A 20,864-nucleotide genomic window follows, 5' to 3' on the forward strand; every position below is an offset into this window, starting at 1 on the left:
TAAAAATATGTTCACTCTTCATTGTCTATGTCTACACATAGGTGGTAAGTTGTATTTAAAAACATGTTAATTAACATTTGTTTAGCTAACACATTTCCTAAACATACTTCATTTTCTCAGTGCAGGCAGGTTCCTATTGCTTTGTTCTTGCCCTTAGGCTCCACTTTGATCAGTGACAGGCATAGCTACCACAGTCACTAAGCTATTAGCGCTTCTAAAATCAGGAACGTAAAATATTTTTGATCCTCTGAGCTGCCACTTAGCCAAGTCGATCTCCACTGTAACTTTACCAGCATAGTTGAATCTATGGTGCACCTGCTGTTATCATTCAACAATTCTATTTCAGACTTCAGAATCATATGATACAGGCTCTACGGTCACTAAGAACAGGTCCATAGCCATTTGAATATAGTGAAACCTGTAAGACATCACCCTTAATGGGCATATTCTGGTCTTAAGACAACATCTTGCCTAGTTATATATTTGTAGTAGTCATGTGAAGATATTAATTAATATTTGTGAAGCACTCAGATACCATAGTTATGAACACCATACAAAAGCCAATGAGGAAATTAAAAATGGTCTTAAAAACAGTTTGAATAGTGTGAAGTAAATAAGGCATTTAACAATGAGGTTAAAATAAAATATTGAATAGCTGTTCATTAATTAAGGATCATCCATACTGTGCACTGAATGAGGTAGGATTCCTGTGGGAAAAAAAGATTATGTGCATATGCGCAAGAGGGCTGAAATAAAGTTGTAGAGGCCACCTTATTTCTGTCATTTCCTAGCTTTCAGTACTTGACATTGCAGCCTTGATAAAGTTATTTTAATGTAGTTTGTGTGTGACATGTGCAATTTATCAGAACTCCATTCTGGTTAAACATGTAATTAGTTTGTGATCACTGGCACCTAGGCAAATAATTTTTAGTTTAGCAAATAATTCATCTGTATTTGTAAGAATAAGGTCCTATATAGAATTAGCCCAAGTGTAATACTTTGTGTTAGGAAATCTATACCTTTTAGAAATTCTAAGTAAGTGTTATTAGTGGTAGCATGTGACCTCCAGCATATATCCCCCAGATTGAAATCCCTTTTGATAACAATTTTTCCTTTCTCCATATTATAGACAAATGTTTAGGGAGCTGTTCATTCTAATCTCCAGTCTAGTTTGGTGGGTGTACAAAACCTTAGTAGCACCCCATCTTTCTGTTTATCATTTAGAACAGTGATTTTCAAGCTATGGTCTACAGATCTCTGGGGGTCAGCAGACTATTTCTAAAATTTCCAAAGGCACCTCCATTCTAAAATTTTTTAGAGGTCCGCAAACGAAAAAAAGGTTGAAAACTAATTTAGAACAGGGCCTGCTTTTCTGAAATGTCAATTACTCTATGCAGACCAGGCTTTCCTTCCTAAATAGGGTGTATCCTCTGATTTTAATATTCAAATTATGTGACTCATTCTATCATGTTTCAAATTTTGGCAAATTTCTTTAATATGTGACCACTTTTAATTCCAATGCTTTTGTCACCTCTAGACAGCCTTTGAAATTTGCTTGACATGGGGATACACCTACAGTTCCTTGAGGTAAACTGTTTACATATGGTTTAGGAGTTAACTGATTTGCTTTTGTCCACATCACAGTTAATAGCACAAAGAAATTGGATATATTATATATGCCCCCTTCACTACCTTCTGGAAGCTATCAACTTGGTGGCTTTGTTTTCAAATCCACCAAGATTTTCTTTTAAGAAATGTACATCATTTAAACGTAAGTTTACTATACGCTGTATCTGCTAGCAACAATATTCTTCTCTCAGTCTGTTGTTCCTGTTGTAATCTGCTCCACTGGAATTATGTATTGGTGTATTTATTGATAATTCTTTATGCACACATGGACTATTGTATTCAGATATGAGCACTAAGCAGTTAAAAAACCTGACAAATTGAAGGAAATGCAGAGATGAGCGCCAAAAATGCTTAGGAATCCATCAGAATTTCTTTATGTAGAAAGATTAGTAGGATTAAAAATGGATCATTTGACAAAGTTATGACCAAATTTTAACATGAGGCATTTTAAGGATATAAACCCCGATGACAGAGAGGAATTACTCAGTGGTACTAAGCAATATACAGTAACTCGGAGGAATGGGATGAGAGGGGTGTGTAGGGAAAGGAAAGAATGGTGTGTAGGGAGCAGGAGGGGAGCTACCTGTGTGCAAAGTAGGGGAGACCTGTTTACGTGCATGTGAGAATTTTTATAGAGGAAGAAAACCTATGTGAATTTAGGATTGTTTGGGTTGTGCAAAAATCCCTAATGTAGCAAGCATAGGCATGAAAGAAATTGCTGATTTACAGTATCTAAGGCAGACTCTAAAAAACATTCATAGCTACCTTTTCAAGACTCACTTTTGTTCACCGTAAATTCTAAGGTGCTAAGCTTTATAGAAACCAATGTCACCCTTTTGCACTGAAATTATATACTTTACTAAAGGATTTTTTTAAATACAAAGGCAAAGAAATCAAGTAAAAAGTTAAAGGCAATAATAAAGGAAACATGGAAAATGATTAATAGGAATTCCACAAAAGCTACTGTCCAACAAGATTGGTAAGTATTCAGTTCCAAATAATTAACAATTTATTTTCCCCACTAATCAAATGTACAAGAAACATCTGAAAAGAACTTTGTCTGTGTGACTTGGAAACTGCCTGTTTGAGAAATAGTGGATGCACATTTTCTATACTTTCACTCAAAATTTTCCCTATTTCAGAATTAGTTGTTTTAAGGGATGCTTCCTCTTACATGGTGCCTAATGCTGCCATATTTTCACACAACAGCTAGATACAACTCAGTCCCTATTTGTTTGGTTTCTTTTTGTTGTTAGGAGAGAGGCAGTGTAAAGGAAAGCACAAGGGCTACAGAATCGCTCTACTCTGTCTCTCCCTAACCTGCTCCTTCCATGAACAGTGCCATGGCAATTCCATGCCTTTGGAATTTAGGACGGGAGCATTTGGCCTATATTTAGTAATGTGGTATGGAAGAAACTGTCACTAGTAACATTATGAGGGTGGGTAAAAAAATGCTCATGACAAGTATATTATTTCTCCAGTTATATGGTCATGGAAAGATATTCTTGTTTGATGTAGTTAAATATTAAGATAATCTATTGTAATGATGCGAGGCTTAATTTTTAGTTAAAATAAACTAAAAATAACTGAAACTCGTTTAAGAGAAGAAGGGGAGAAGTAGTTTTACAGAGAGAAACTTTCTAGTTCACTGGAGGGCTGTGGATTTATTTTTTGGAGATACAGCACTTTGACCCAGTAAACATAGAGGATAGCTCAATAAAAAATGCTAGCATGTAAACCTCTTTGTATAGTTGGGAGCGGAGATGCTAAGGAGGGGTTAGGATGGGAACATGCTTCTCAGCCTGGGAAGATAGATACGCACTAATTCGGCTTGGCTACCATGCAGAAAAATAGTGACGCCAGTGGTGGCATGGGTGGTGGTTGGGGCTACCATCCAAGTATGTAGCTAGGGGGGTATTGATGGTTTGTACTCAGGCAGCCAGCCTGTGCCTGCCTGTGCTCCCAGCTGCAGTATAGACATACTGTTAGAGAACCACTCTGAAGACCTAACGGAATGGAGTCTTACAAGGAGGTGATCGATAACATTTCTTTCCTTTATCGTCCTAGTCAGTTGTGGGATAATAGCTGACACTACAAGCATACAGGAACACACAATGAGGGTGGTGTTTCAGTACCTCTGTGTTGTAAGAGGGAGGCCTATTACAGGCAAAAGGACTGATGGTAAAACTGAAGACAAATGTGGTAAAGATGTATTGTTCACTGCTCAAGAAATCTAAGACGGTTCACTAAAATGCTGTTTTGTGCTGTAAGGATCCATGTAGGTACTAATCCTGGAATTCTGGAAACACTTTTCATTTATGGTGACAGGTTTCAGCATGGTAGCTGTGTATCAGTAAAAACAACAAGGAGTACTTGTGGCACCTTAAAAACTAACATTTATTTGGGCATAAGCTTTCGTGGGCTAAAACCCACTTCATCGGTTGCACTGCTTCAGTGCACTGTTTCCAGTTTAGCAGCATAGATACTATTATTGTAGGGATGGATTACTTATAAAGTACATGAGCAGACTCAATTGCTCTCCAGTTTTACCACTCCTTATTTTTGCCACCATGTCACAGTTTGCATTTGTTCTGTCATTGTAAAATGCAGATTTCACTTCAAACCAGAGCTAACCACACAGTCAGTAGCGTATTGGCACCTAATTCACTAAGATGACATTTTAGTTCCCATAAAAACAATCTGTTTGAGTACATCACCACGAAAGTCTTGTACAGAAGTTACAGAAGATTGAGTCTGTAAACATGTTTGGTGGAAAATGAGCATATGTAATAACTAACCATGTTAGAAGCAAGAAAAAAAAATTTTGTTTCTCAAATTAAGCTGCTGTTTTTTTAGCCTTAAGTAATTCTCCTAGATGTCAATGTATGAGTTACATTACACTGCTTAAGATAATTGTAACAGGCTGGCAGTGTTACCTGAAACACCTCACCCTAGTCACAAGTGTTAATCTTAAAGGGGGAACAATTAAATGGGTTTGCTGACTAAAGTAACAGAGGATTCCTTACCCCACTTGGACTGGGGTTGGTGGGAGGAGTTAGGACTGACTCTCTCAGGCAGAAGGGCTCTAAGTGTCTGAAGGAAATCTGAGGAGAAAACTTAAACTCTTTAACTGATTTGTTGACTATTGATTAATAAAGCCAAATTGCAGGAGAGGAGTTTGGACTTCACACAGTACGTGGGCTGTTTTTAGAGCTGATTAGGAAAGATGTTTGTTTACAATATTGTCAGTCTTAATACAAGGGAATTTTTTTTAAGTGATACAAGTTTAGTATCTCTATCTCCAGAGAACTGATTTGACCAAAGATGACTTAATAGCACATTTACTGTTAAAATTATTGCCAAAAAGAAGAATGCACCAAATAAATATTGCATTTATTGTATTACAGCTGTCAGAGATAGGGTCAGACATAGGAATAGCAGGTCACAGGAAGTACACAGAGACAAAACTCCTGGCACAAAGGTTTGTTGTTTTGGGGTTCAGGTTTTTTTGGAGCATGGGCAAACTATTACCTCTTTGTGCAGTGAGTTAGCCTTCTCCTGGATAGGTAAACTTTCTGCAAATCCATGACACCTGAGTCCTCCAGGTCTTAGTTGACTCAAAGGGCGTTGCATAGTTTTGTCTGGATAAGCCTGGATTTAGGAGCATATGTGATTTATAATGTTAATGTCTTTATATTGGGGCAGATTGGGGCTGGATATGCACAACTGTGCTGGGTTATAAATCCTTCCTACAACACCAGACACTTGAACAGCCTCCCTGCATCTCCAGTGAAAACAGGGGGAAATAGGTGGGGCCTTAATTGCTCCCCCAGTGCACCAGCCAGCATGGGACATGAAGGTAGAAATCTGCTACTACTATGGATTATTAGTTGACTACCATCCCTGGGAGCAGAAAGGGAATTGTAACCTTCCCTAGGGTGCTCTTGAGACAGCATAGCCGCACACCACCTCTTACACAGGGAAGACTGGGTAATCTGTCCCTTAGAACTATATTTTGCCACCTATCACCAAGGCACCTGAGTGTTTTGCATGAAACAGCAATTGTAAATCAGAGTATAATAGCTGCCTATTTATTAACAAAAGTCCTTGCTATTTAAAAAGGTCAGTAAGCCTGGTGAAACAGTCATGCAGTCTGCCATGTAGCTTGTTAAAGTGGAAACCTGAGATGGCCAAAGGGAGGAGATTACGGAGCACATACAATGCAGCCTATTTTATCGGCATATTTTTAAAAGAACTGGAAGCGTTAGCCACATGAAAGACCAAATTCAGGAGTCCTTATTCAGGTGAGTAACTCCATTAGCTTCAGGGGCTGCTTCTGCAACCTTTGCTTGCATGATCAGGCCCTAAGTGAACTAGCTCTGTTGGGACAATGTCTCATTCAAATATTGATCATTCTAATAGGCTCCTGAACATGAGGCCTGTGCTTCTTTTCTTCATAAGAATAAATAGAGGCTCCCTGCACAGAGCACTAGACACTAAGCCTTTCCTGTCATTCTGGCCCTTCAAAAGGTCAGTGTAAAAAATGTTATAATACAAAGTGATTTTAACCTGACTTTGCTAATGTGACATTTGGAGCATGGTTTTAACAGTGTGATATGACAGCAGGCAAACATTGGGATTTATTGGCAAATGGCATGGGGTCTGACTGTAAGGAGGAAGTTGTTCACTGATTTATCATTTCATGCTTTGCCATGCAAATGTCAAAGGAAATAAAAAGCCCACAAAGTATGAATTACAAACTGCTATAAGTGTATCAAAATGCATTAACAGTACATAATTTTTCTGAGTTTCTAGGAGGGATCAAGAATACACTAGAAGCTTTGAAACTGGCAGGATACCCACATACAAAAAAATGTTGAGGTCCATTAAGGTTGCAGATACATCAAATCCCTGATGACCTAACTGTGGATTCCCATAAATAGTTGAACCACTATTGGTTTGTTGTGCAGGTTCAATGAATGCAGCTGACCACTGTGTGGCTTGTGGAAACCAATGTGTTAGTGTTAGCTCATAATGCATTTGAGTGCCAACCCAAGTGAGGATTATAACTTGCAGAACAAAGATTGTATTGGTGCATAGTTGTAATGGGCCTGTGGTGCTGCGAAATAAGAACATTTAACTCTCAGGAAGCCGATCAAGGCTCAAATTGCTCTAAGCCTGTTGGGAGGGTTTTGTGATGGCAGTGACTGGCCTGTGCTCCCCAAACTATGGGCCTGGTCCAAAGTCCATTGAAGTCTTTGGAAAGATTCCCATTGAATTCAGTGGATTTTGGATTAGGCCTTATTTGCAAGGCTGTGAGCCAATGTATACGTAGCGCTCTATTAGTGTCCTGCAAAATTCAGCATTTGTGCATAACATCCAGTCTCCGTTTGTGAGTATAATATTCTGCTGGCCATGTGATAGCTCACATTCCCTGGCAACCATACCTTTCTTAATCGTATTTAATAGCTCCCGAAATCAAAGTTTAATCAACTACATTTCTATTTTGGGCACAAAATTTCAGATAGTAAAGTAGCTTTTATCACTCTGGTCTTCTAATTATTTGTTTTACGAGGAAAGTAGACCTTTGGAACTGTTAAACACCTATTTTTAGAGTGTTATAATTCTGGAACACATTGTCCAAATCACCTCCAGTTTTGTAGAAATATTTTGTAAAAAATATTTTACCTAGCCCCCAGAAGTAATCTGGCAATTTTGAGGTAAATATTATAAAGGGAGGCCAAAATTACCTGCCAATGCAAATTCATTTGCAGCCTTAATTATGGAGTGACTTTCACTCCACCCACAGTTTGTAAATTATAGATATTATATGCTGGAGCATTATCATAGTAACAACTGCTATAGTTGTTAAAGATGTATAATTGTGCAATGTATAATGTCTAGTTCCTCAAGAAAAATCAAGTCTTCAACTATTGAAATTCATGCATGTTGAAACATAGTATATAAGGTCTCAGCTCATCCTTGTTCTCTTGCACTTGACACCACATGGCCCCTCTCCCAGCTCTTGGACAGCAGCAGGGAGAATCCTGGTGTGTGCCCTCCCCGCAATGGAGCGGGCACTCTGCAAAAAGACAGGAGCTCCAATTCGTGTGAATTGTTAAGGTGATTTAAAGATAGATATTGATTTTTTGTAAAGAATGAATAGTGCTAGGTAGAGGGTTGGTTGGTGATAGCATATACATGGAAGGGGGGAAAAGAAACAAATACGAAATAAAAATAAAGAGTAGCAACCCCAGAATCACTTATTTTAACTTGGAGGCAAATGTCAAAGGAGTATGAGCAATTAAGGTTTTTACAGAAATTTTTAAATTATGATTTTAAATATATATATTATATATGATTTGTACAGATATCCTATGTAATCATGTGGTCTTATCACTGTCTCCTTTCTCCTCACCCTCCTACTGCTGTCACACGCACTTATTACACCTTATGTTACATTAGGTCAAACTTTTGAAGGCACAACCATGACTACATGCGTTTGTGCAGCACCTACCAAAATAGGGCCCCAATCCCGACTGGGGGCCACTGAACACTATTGCTGTATTAATAATAATTCTTCAAACACCTTCAGAATTTTTCTGTATCTATTGTGTCTGTCTATTATGTTACCTGGGTTTTACTTCTTTGAATTACCTGTCATCTGTCTACAATGTGTATGGGAAAAGTCCTATAGAAAACAATAGTGTAGAATTTGCAAAAGAGCCTATGTGAGTCAATGAGGCTTCTTCCCTTAAGTCAGTTAAATGCTTTTGAAAATTCCACCCCCCTACCCCCCAAAATTAGATGGCTTAGAACGGAGCAAATCCAAACTCCTGGCTCTTCTGTGGGGCTGAACTAGCCAAAATTGGGCAGCCCATGTGGGCCTTGTGGCTGCAATGTGCCAACATGTGTCTCTAGGCATTACTGTTTTCCAATTTTCTCCTTCCCTTGGACATTATGATCTGCTAGGGGGATCTTGTTACCAGAATTACGGTATGATTTTTCAAGCTATATAATCACTTATGGGAAGGATTTAGGGCAGCCCTGTGAGGCTAGAAGTTCCCCAACGCTATCTCATAGAATTTTGTCCGGGAGTATAAGTGTCCAACTGGACTATATATCTGAAATGGTCTGCAAGATTGAATTTATCCATGAGAACTGGCCTGGGGCCCTTACAGCAAGCAAAATTTTGGTGGCCCTGCTTGGATGTGGGAAGAGAGCTGAGAAAACTCCTTCCTGCCACCCACAAAGCACCCATCCAGCACAATTCCACTAGTGTGCCTGGCAGCACTTCACATCCATGAGGGCATAGATAGTTATATTGGAAGAATAACTTGGAAAGAATGGGGGCCCCCATGTGCACTTGCTAATGTCTGTCAGATACTGGCAGAAGTGCATCCGCCTCCTTTCAAAGTAGGCATGGGTGCTCTATACAGCACATTTCTCTCATCCAACACTCCCAGAGACAGACTGTCTGCAGCTGCAGCTCTTGCTTTCAGAATATCTCAGCCGCATTTAGACATCACAAGAAGAGGAGACAGTTTTCCCAGCACACTGGAAAAAGGCAGGGTACTCTTTTTGGCCTATTAGATTTTAATTTTTTTTCTAGATATACTGCATTGTCTTGAGTTTATCTATGTTGACTCATGAACATTCTACCACCAGCCACGAGTGGAGCCAGCGCACCAACCGAAGGAGTCTCTTCCATACTAATGGCTTGTCCCAAGTGTGCACCCTTGCTGGGCACAGAGCTGCACTTGGAGAGATTGTGCCTGCCTAAATCACAATCTTCTCAATGCTCCTCCTGAGGAAAGGCATATCCACACTACACATTACAAATACAATCTAGTCTTCAGTGGCATCTGTTATTTTATCCCCTCTGCCAGGATAGTAATGAAGTTGTCAAGGTTCCTCCCCCACTCTGAACGCTAGGGTACAGATGTGGGGACCTGCATGAAAACCTCCTAAGCTTATCTTTACCAAAAACTTCCCCAAGGTACAAAATATTCCACCCTTTGTCCTTGGATTGGCCACTACCACCAAACAAATACTGGTTACTGGGGAAGAGCTGTTTGGAAGTGTCTTTCCCCCCAAAATACTTCCCAAAACCTTGCACCCCACTTCCTGGACAAGGTTTGATAAAAAGCCTCACCAATTTGCCTAGGTGACTACAGACCCAGACCCTTGGATCTTAAGAACAATGAACAATCCTCCCAACACTTGCACCCCCCCTTTCCTGGGAAATGTTGGATAAAAAACCTCACCAATTTGCATAGGTGACCACAGACCCAAACCCTTGGATCTGAGAACAATGAAAAAGCATTCAGTTTTCTTACAAGAAGACTTTTAATAGAAATAGGAGTAAATAGAAGTAAAGAAATCCCCTCTGTAAAATCAGGATGGTAGATACCTTACAGGTTAATTAGATTCAAAACATAGAGAATCCCTCTAGGCAAAACCTTAAGTTACAAAAAAGATACACAGACAGAAATAGTTATTCTATTCAGCACAATTCTTTTCTCAGCCATTTAAAGAAATCATAATCTAACACATACCTAGCTAGATTACTTACTAAAAGTTCTAAGACTCCATTCCTGGTCTATCCCCGACAAAAGCAGCATATAGACAGACCCTTTGTTTCTCTCCCTCCTCCCAGCTTTTGAAAGTATCTTGTCTCCTCATTGGTCATTTTGGTCAGGTGCCAGCGAGGTTACCTTTAGCTTCTTAACCCTTTACAGGTGAGAGGAGTTTTCCTCTGGCCAGGAGGGATTTTAAAGGGGTTTACCCTTCCCTTTATATTTATGACAGAAGTTTATTAAAAAAAACAGATTTAAAACTGATTCTTTGTGGCACCCTACAACTTGATATTGCTCATTGCATCATTATCTTTGATTTAGTTATTCAGACAGCTTTCAATCCATGTGGTATTGTTTATCATAGAATATCAGGGTTGGAAGGGACCTCAGGAGGACAACTAGTCCAATCCCCTGCTCAAAGCAGGACCAATCCCCAATTTTTGTCCCAAATCCCTAAATGGCCCCCCTCAAGGATTGAACTCACAACCCTGCTCAAACTACTGAGCTATCCCTCCCCCCCAAGCCAAGCCAATTTGAATGAATTTGCAGAGTAAGATAGTGAGACATTGTGTCAACTGCTTTACTAAAATCCAGCTATATTCCATCTACTGCCTTCCTTTCATCCCTTGGTTTGTAATTGTCACTAAAAAAGCAATCACAATCATTCGTCAGGTGGTCTTTGTAAACCCATCTTCCTTTTTGCTCATAGTTACATTATATTTTATATTCATGCCAAAAGCTGGTGTTAATGCAACCTTCAAGCACTCAAAAGTCATTAAAATAGGGTTAAAGTTAAGAACTCCACATTAATTCTGCCCTCCTGTGCTTACATCATGGCCCCTTTTATAGCATTATATATTCCTTGTCAAATTATATGATATAGAATGCATAAATTGGAATTTCATACCCATTCTTGCATGCAGAGAGCTACAGCACATACAGTTCTCAGATTTGTGTTTTTTTAAATCCTACTATGGTCTTCAGAACAAGTGAGGTTTGAAGAAATCTAGATCAGTAGTTTTGAAGTTATGAACATCTGAAATCAGCAAATGCATCTTTAATTAACTTAGCTAGTTAGGTATCCTCTAACACTGTTGTCTTGTGTTTTAGTTTCAACTAAATAAAAAAAATTTGGTCACATAGTGGCTTTTAGTCAGCTGCTTGTTATGATAAAACCTGGAGAGTAAAATCTTGGCCTCATTTTACCACTGAGTCCAATGGGGCCAAGATTTCACCCTGAGTCTGTGCAGAAAGAGAGAAACACAAATTTGCTAGGTTTCATAATTTAATTAGCATTACCCTCCTTTAGTCAAACCGTTTACAATAATTTTTGGGACTAAGATAGAAACAGACAGACTAATGTGGAAAAAAGGAGGGGAGGAAATAAGCAGAAATTAAGTAGATGAGTTTTATCTCTGTAATTCCAATTCCTTCTTCCTGTATCTTTTGGGATATATCTAAGGAGCAGCTCTCATAGGAGTGGACAGAAATAGAGAATTCAATTAACTCTTCAGGTCCATTAATATTATTGCTGAATAAAGTCAATGTCCATTGACATTGACTTTCTTTAGCAATGATGCCAGGCAGAAAATATCTGTACAGTTCTTTAGTTGATGTTCATGGAATGTTTAATTAACTTAATAAATCCACCCTTCAGTGTAAATCCAACATAAACACCCAGTTTGGTGCTAAATTATCCCAATGTTGGGCAGGGGAGGGCACAAAGATTCCTCCCACATCCATAAAAGGGTCAAAAACAATCACACTCCCTGCAAAACTGGCAAATACAGCTGTGCTTTTTGTTAAAGCATTTCTTCAGGTAACCCCTTTGTTTTAGATCAGTGGTTCTCAGCCAGAGTATGTGTATCCCTGGGGGCACGCAAAGGTCTTCCGGGGGATACATCAACTCATCTAGATATTTGCCTAGTTTTACAACAGGCTACATAAAAAGCACTAGCAAAGTCAGTACAAACTAAAATTTCATACAGACAATGACTTGTTTGTACTGTTCTACATAATAGTCACTGAAATGTAAGTACAATATTTATATTCCAATTGATTTATTTTATTATAAATGGTAAAAATGAGGAAGCAAGCAATTCCTCAGTAATAGTGTGCTTTAACATTTTGTATTTTTGATGTCTGATTTTTGTAAGCAAGTAGTTTAAGTGAGGGTGAAACTTGTGGTATGCAAGACAAATCAGACTCCTGAAAGGGGTCCAGTAGCCTGGAAAGGTTGAGAGCAACTGCTTTAGATGATATGACTGTGTAGTGGGGATCGTTCTCATCTGATATTTCTGAACTACTGTTATTGGAGACTGATAGGGAAGCAGAGACACTCCAAAAATGAGGAGGGTATCCCACACAGTTCTGAAATTGAAGGGGGGTGGCTCTTGGACCATACTTGTGGTAGGTTTCTCTTCCTGTACCACAGCTTAACTCCTGCTCTCAAGGATAGGATTTTTTGCCTCAGTCTACAATTATATAAGGACAGCAAGTAGTAAAATATTTATGCTAAGTATCAGCATAAATTATACAACTATATAGTATAGTCAGGCAATAGACCAAGCTGCCAAAGAAGATTGTACAGTCCCTGTCACTGGAGGGATTTAAGAATTGGCTAGCTAGTTACCCACCTATCAAGACAGTGGGTATCTCTTTCATCCCCAGGCACCAAAGAAGTAGATCTCTTTCAATACAAATGATTGTATGAAAAGTAATCTTCCATTGAAAAAAATCAATAGCTGATCTGTTAGATGGATAAAAATCTATCAGTGGATATACTATCAATGGTACTAAAAGAAAGAATCACAGTAAATTGGGTCAAATTGAGTCAGAAGCGGGTCAACCATCTGAGAATACAGCTCTGACATTCATTTTAATGAGTACACAAGGTTTTAAAACCAGTAAGCTGGTTTTAATCAGTGACAGCTTGTGGTATGATGAATTACAGAAGTGTACATGAAAATTGTCATTAGGCTATTTAATAGTGAGTTTTACCATTCTACTCTATGAGCCTAATCCAGAGAAGTGCTGAGCAGATCCCAAAAGACTGATTTGAATGGGAGCTGAAGACATTCAGGACACGTAGGATCAATCCTGTAACCTGACTGATAATATGAAAGACCTGCTTTTGTACATATTTTAAATGTCACCACACCAAAGGTATTAATTTCTCTTGTTCTTTTGGTACAGATCCAAAGCCCACTGAAATTAAAGGTTTCAGAGTAGCTGCCGTGTTAGTTTGTGTCCGCAAAAAGAAAAGGAGGACTTGTGGCTGTAGCTCACGAAAGCTAAATTTGTTAGTATCTAAGGTGCCACAAGTCCTCCTTTTCTTTTTGTGAAATTAAAGGGTGTCTTTCCATTAATTTCGGGAGTCTGGATCACACTTATTGCATACATACACCATACAGTCAAAGATTTTATGAAGCATTTTTTAATAAAAATGTTTGTTATACTAGAAAAGGCACTTTTGAACAAGCACTGCTTTCAGGTATACAAAGTACAAATTCTGATTTATATGCACAAATACTGTACATATGTATTTACAAATCATGTTTGTGAATGCATGTTGAAATTTGTGTGCTCACGACAAGGCACATGCAAAAGCACGTGCAATTTAATATATACAAAATGCTTGTATAATTTAGTATGTGCAGTTTTAAAAATTAGGCTGTCTGATTCATTTTAATCATCATATGACTGCACTTGCAAAGATTTTTATGTCTTAAGTTCAAATAAAAAAATCTTATTCAATCTGATTTTTGCAGTGCGCATCATAGGAAATATTTCAATTGTAGTACCTTCCTCACTAAGAAGTTGTGAAAATTAGATATATGTTTTGAGAGCCCCAAATGGAAAAGGCTGTAGAAGTGCAAATAGTTAGTGTGCTTGTAAAATACTGAGAAAATGAAAACTGCTATATAAGTGCTAAATATTACTAGTAGAAGTGACATTTGTGCTTTATGATTTTCTGTCTTTTTTAAAAAAGACAACATCCTGTGGCAGCATAATCCGTAGCGTCAGAATGCCAATAAAACACTCCACTTCAAACAAAAGATTAATATGTGCTGATGTAAAAATTATTGGGTGATATTCTATGGCCTGTATTATGCAAGGGTCAAACTTAAGAATCACAATGGTCCTTTCTGGCCTATGAATCTATGAAAGTACTGGCCTGTGAAACAATGAACCTATGATAAACAAATGTTTCAGACATTTCAAATTCCTGCATTTTTCAGTTTGGTCATAGTAAGTAGTATGAACCATAACACACTGGTATGGCTTGCCCATTAGAAGTAATTGATTTATAAATTTAGACTGAATCTCCCCATAAAAACAGTGAAGACCCTCTGTGGTAACTGCACCTAGAGAGTTAAAGGTATGATGTGGGTTAGACCACTCTCCTGTGTCTGGAAGATGAAGCTCTGAGGCTCCTCAGTGTTGCAGAGTAGTTGCACAAAAGGGAGGGCAGGTGCCCAGACCCACCAGGTCAGCCCAGGAGGTCTCAGTCAGCCACCTTGACTGAGTGTTTCCCAGGTGTAAAACCAAGGGCCTGGGGCAGAAAGAAGTTGTGTTAAATGGTGAGAGCCTGAATAGAATTATTGGCAAGACAGTGGCTTCTGGGGACAGGGCAATGGTATCTTACCAGATGTGTTTGCATGAAGGAGTTGCCCGAGTACCATTTGGTACCACCTTTGCCCAGAGGAACAGGACTTACTTACATTTTGTAAATAAACAATTTATGCTGAGAAAATACCTGACACAGTATCACCAATTTCAGATCCAAATGGAAACTGACCTAAAAAACCCTGGAAGTCTGCTACCAGTAGCTAGAGGTATAGCAGGACAACAAAATTATATTCTATGTATGTAATGGAAGCATAACAAATTCCACAGTTAAGTTTGTGTTAATATTTGCATGTAAAGCAAACTCAGCTTTATGAAACAATACGACTATCCGCCCCAAATTTACAGCACAATCTGAGTAAAGCATGATTATGAAGATTTACAACTGTTAATTTGTTTGAGTTAAAAATCATTCAAAGTTAGCCCTTGAAGTTTTTTGTTGAGACCATAACCTTCTTGGAGCCCCTGTCGCTAAAAGTATCATAGTTCACTGGAGAACTAGAAAATTCACAAAAATCTGTATCATCACTACCACTAACTTTTTTTTAAAATTAGGTTTTAACTAAGCAGTTAGTTGCTCGTATCTAATTGTTATGATCGTACTCAAGGCCAGAGCAATATGCGAGGTCATTCTTAAAGAGTGTCATTGCATATTAGAGGTAACTCAATCCTCAATATTCTTCAACTAATATGCATGCTGCAATTCTCTGGCTTGCAGAGCTTCATGGGAACAAGGGGGAGTGTGGTGGAGGGAATGTCAGAGGAAAATGGAGTTACACCAACCAAGGTTTTGAGCCATAATGTAACAAAATAATGAGAAGCCTTTCATAATAATTGTTTTACAACAAAGATCTGTTATAAAATAAAAACAAATCCAGGACCTGGAAACTGTGTTTGCACTTTAGATATTACAGATTGCATAGCTGTGATTACACACAATTTGGCCACAAATCATGCCAGTTATCCCAATTACTACCTTGAGAGTGGTGAAATTTGACCCTCTAACAAAAACAAAAACCGCTTATATTTTATGTTTACCAGAAATCTTTAACTGAGATTTCATTCTCTCTCCCCTTCATTATAGCTCCTATTGCTTTGAATAATGCATAAACATGTAAAGGTAAAGACATAACCACTGCAAAGAAACTCAGTCAGTTTTGCAACATGAGCAGGATCAGTCACAGGTGACAGTTCCAGTGATAAATGATGGTGCAGTATTTAGCTTCTGAGAGAGCTGCACATAAATACTGGTGTTTAAAACAGAAAGTAGAGCTAAACAGAGTAACTGCACAGACTACACGAAACATGTCTAAATTAAGCTTTATTCTTTGCTTGATGCATCAGTGAACTTCTGTTAGAAAATTAAGACTGGTTGGTGGTTCATGATAACTGTGTAGAACATGTAAAGAGCACAAAGTCTCATTTTAAAAAGATGGCTACAAAATGCAAGCAGAACAGAAAAAGTATATATTCAAGAATAAAGTGCCTGAACTGCTAAGGAAAATATGTAGTCATTAAAACAGCTACTGCTCTGGATTTGAAAGCTCATTGGGACAGCATCACTAGACTTATCTCAATGTTAGTAAAGGCACCATGCTCCAGTGAATAGGGTGCTGGGCCAACACCCACAAAGCCTGGTTTCTAGTTCCAACTCTGCCACTTACCTTGAGTGTCAATCTCAATCAATGTGTTCAATCTCCATTGACTTCAGATGAAGTTCTCTGGATGTACTCCACAATGACTGAATGCAGAATTTGGCTGACACCTTTGTATGATACTCTAAGAATCCAAACTTTTGAATATCCTGGCTTTTAATTTCTCAATCATAAAGTCATTTTAGCATTTGTTTTAATCTAATATCTTAAAAGAAAACAAGAAAGATATATTTATGCTGCATGCTGAGCTCTCCATGTTGACAAGGAAGATTTTGCTTTGTCACACTCTTACATAAGTATCAGCATTGAAGAGGTAAAGTGAAAAATCCAATCAGCTGTGTATGCCAGACACTCTATGGTCGTCTTAGCATATGTACAGTAAACACACTATATCAGTACTTAGTCGTGAACTGAGTTAATACTGTGCATGTGCAAATAAATAATTGTAAAGCTTTAACTTTTAGAATGATTCACACCACCTCCCCCCTCTGCCCCCACCGCAGTTTAGGAAGGATCTCATTCCTCAATGTGGAATACAAACATCTGGAACTTTTGTATTCTACTATGTGTTTTGTTTGATAGATAAAGTTGCAAGATTTTTTTAATAAGCAGAGAAATGTGTATTTCATTCACAATTCCTTAACTCAAAAATGGCTAAACTGATGTCACTTAAGCTTTGGCTGACATGAAAATGCATTGGTGGTATAGTGGTGAGCATAGCTGCCTTCCAAGCAGTTGACCTGGGTTTGATTCCCAGTCAATGCAATAATGGATTTTCTCCTTTGTTGGAGGGAGGGATAGCTCAGTGGTTTGAGCATTGGCCTACTAAATCCAGGGTTATGCATTCAATCCTTGAGTGGGCCATTTAGGGATCTGGGGCAAAAATTCAGGATTGGTCCTGCTTTCAGTAGCAGGTTGGACTAGATGATCTTCTGAGGTCCCTTCCAACCCTGATATTCTATGAAAAGTTTGAAGCTTCAGTCCAAAAACAAACATTTTGAGAAAGTTATGATTGAATGGACTTAAACCAATATGGCCTTCTCAACTTTAAGTATAGTTTTTATCAGTGAATGCTATAAATTCTGTAATAATATAATGTAAGCATCTCAGCAGCAATGAGTTGTGGTAATACTATGTAACATGATCTTCACAGGATTTCTGCGCTTTCTGCTGTAGAACTGAATTAATAAAACATGGATCCCTCTAAAAAAACCTTTCTTGCAAGAAGCACAGAAATTCAAGGTTCTTCAAATGGGATTTTCACTAAATTACTTGCATAATTCTCTGTGGCTTATTAAATTACATTTGTGCTAAGTCAAGATATAGAATAAATTATTAACATTAGTTTGAAGTAAGTAAGAATTTGAAAAGTAAGAAGCATGTTATTGGGCTTCAGATAGCAGGTAATTTTTGTGTTTTAACTCAAAGAAAGAGCTGCGTGGGGAGTGTAAGAAAAGTCTTCTATTAAGAAAGGAGAGGCAGGAAATTGAGCTACTTCAGAACAGAGCTATTACATTTCTTTCACAGAATTGATGGATAAAGTTTCACAAAAGCAGCATTCGGTACTGAGAGTAGTATAGAACATATAGGCTGGATCATATGCTACATTTTATATAGGTGTTCAGCTGAATACGGCCAGTGTCCATAAAAGCTATCAAAGGTTCTTTTGTGAAGACTCATTGAAGTCAGCAGTAATTTAGGGGTGAATTTATCATGTGGGTGAATCAGACCTCAAGTTTGGAGGAAAACATGTGAATAAACCCTGTGGCCTTCTATATATTATGAATAAATTCAATATAATTTAATATTTTCTTTATTTCTGTTTGCAAGTCTGTGGCTGTTAATTTTCCTTTGCAAAATTTAGAAACTCTCGTCAGTTAACATGACAAGTTAATGAGGCAACCACAAATTGTGTTGGCATGTCTTCTTTATGCAATTGGTGAATTATTGTCTTTGAACTGGACACAATCAAGTAGGGCCTCTAAGTCTCTGAACTCTTTCAGAAAGGTGGTGCACTCTAAACAGTTGCTTAGATGCTGATAACTTCTACAGATTTGAGCGGATTAAGAATTTGGTGATAGAAAAAGCCCTGAAAATAATATTTCATCTCATCAAGAACAGAGATTACAGATCTGCATAGCTGCTTCATAAGGACCTGGGGGGTCTCTGTAGTTAGCTACTGTGTCCTTTGCCTCATCAGTGATGTATGATTTTATAAATAGAAAAATACTATGTTTATTATTATTTATTCTTTTTGCTTTGCTACTATGTATTGTCATTGACAAAATGCAGGCCTGGAGTAAAATCAGCTGGTTACTTAGGCAGCATTTCAAGAGGCTCCTTCGCTCCTCATTCCATCCCCACTAGCTGGACCTTTATCAGGTAGCCTGACACTTGGACTCTCCTTCTCTCCCAAGATACTCTTCAAGCCTGGCACAATATATAGAATCATGGAAATGTAAAGCTGCAAAGGACCTTGAGAGGTCAACAAGTCCCAGACCTTGCACTGGGGCAGGGCTAAGTAAATCTAGACCATCCCTGACTGGTATGAGTTCAACCTGGTATGACCATCCCTGACTGGTATGAGTTAAAAACCTCCAGTGATGGGGATTGCACAACCTCCCTTAGAAGTCCATTGCTTCCCCCACCCCCTATTTACCTTTATATAACCCCTCATGGTGCTTCCCCCAGGAACAGACCACTGTGTCCTGTGCAGGCCCTTTTCCTGCCAGCTTCTCAGCAGTCCATTCCCTCACTCTTTGCCAGCTGTCCCCCTCTCTCACAATAATAATCCAATAGAAGTAGCTAAATGCTTAGCACTTTTGAAAATCATGCCACTTACTCAGGATTTAGCCACCTATATTAGGCACCCATTTTTAAAAATCTTGGCTCCTAATAACAATCTTTAGCACTTATATATTGCTTTTCATACCTGGATCTCAGCCAGATCAGCACTGCTGGCAGCAATGAAAATATTTAACCATCAATTTCAGAGGAGATTTGGGAAATGCCAGAGGGGGAGCCAAAGGGCAGGATCAGTAAGAGACACAGATACAGAACTAAATACATGAGAAGCCACATAAGAGAGGAATGCTACTTGAATACATCCAAAGTTTGGAAAGATTTTTATTCCTACAATGAATGCAGCACCTCGCTATTAATTTAACAGTTAAGCTTTTATGGATGAGCCAGAGGTTATGTGGCTGTCGGTGACACAGATATCCCACTAACCCAAATTATCCATTTACTCAAAGCTACTTCCAATGTATCTGAAAATTCATCATTCACAAGCCATTTCCATCCCACTGAGAGGTAGTGCTGCTATGCAGAAGCATAGCCATGGCACTGAGAAAGGAGGAGGCCCAACTTGGGCATGTCAGGACATGCCTGGGTCCTTGGATTGCCTTAACCCAGCTCAGCTCCTGATTAAATTCATTTTTAAATAATCCTCTCGTTCCTTGGCATTTACACCCTTCAGGTACTTATTAACTGTTTTCTTGCGTATCCTAATTCATTGTTAGGTCATGATACACGTATTTAGTTATTTTAGAACCAAATCATCAGCCAGTGAAGGGATTTAGGGAGGGCTAAATCCTCTCTGTGACTGGTGGTGGGCCCATGCCTAAGAGGGTTGGGGAAGAAGTAACTGGGGAGAAGTCTGGTTGAACAGTATCAGCACGGAGCCTGAGCTGATAGTCACAAACATTAGGAGAATCCAAGAACCCACTCTAAATTTGTATGGGTTCTATGAAAACTGTTGTTTGTACAGCTCTGCTTTAACCAGTCCTGCTTTTGTGCTGGATGAAATGATATTTGTGTATGATTTATATATCAGTTTAATGCCTGATTCTGAGCTCTGTCCTTCAGAATGAAAGGCACTATATACATGTAAAATGATCATATTATTACTAGTCAGGAGTCTCAGGATTAAGTGTTTCAATTCTAATGGCTGATAATGTTTCTCCAAACTTGTGTCAGTGACAATGATACCTTGTCCTTGAGGCTCAGCTCTGCTCTCCATCCTTAGAATCATAGAATCTTTTGTGCTGCTTACTTTTTAATCTGTTTACTAAAATAAATACGCTGAACTGCAAAAGCTAAAAATGCCATTTTAAATACCTTGCATTAACTCAGTAATGTAATCTAAGGGTTATAGAAACTAATTTAGTACAAAATAACCACAGAGACATTTTTTTGTTGTGGTATCTCGCAGAAGCTTGTAGCACATCAACATTATCCTCATTTACAATGCATTATTGTTCTGATAGACCAGGAAGCTTTTCAGTTGTCCTCACCACAAATCAACAATTAAGTCTATGTCCCACATTTCTAGCTCAGAGAAGTCAGGACTGCAAGCTTATAAATAACGAGT

At 38.5% G+C, this 20,864-nt stretch overlaps 1 protein-coding gene and 1 non-coding gene across 2 annotated transcripts in view; both read left to right on the forward strand.

Moving 5' to 3' along the window:
- Positions 1-20,864, forward strand: part of GABBR2 (gamma-aminobutyric acid type B receptor subunit 2) — an 840,990-nt gene that overhangs the window by 501,241 nt on the left and 318,885 nt on the right. The window lies entirely within an intron of this gene.
- TRNAG-UCC (transfer RNA glycine (anticodon UCC)) lies at positions 17,186-17,257 on the forward strand. The gene has a single exon. It is a non-coding gene; the product is annotated as a tRNA-Gly (tRNA).

This window comes from Eretmochelys imbricata, chromosome 2 (genome assembly GCF_965152235.1).
Source record: "Eretmochelys imbricata isolate rEreImb1 chromosome 2, rEreImb1.hap1, whole genome shotgun sequence".
NCBI classification, from domain to species: Eukaryota; Metazoa; Chordata; order Testudines; family Cheloniidae; genus Eretmochelys; species Eretmochelys imbricata.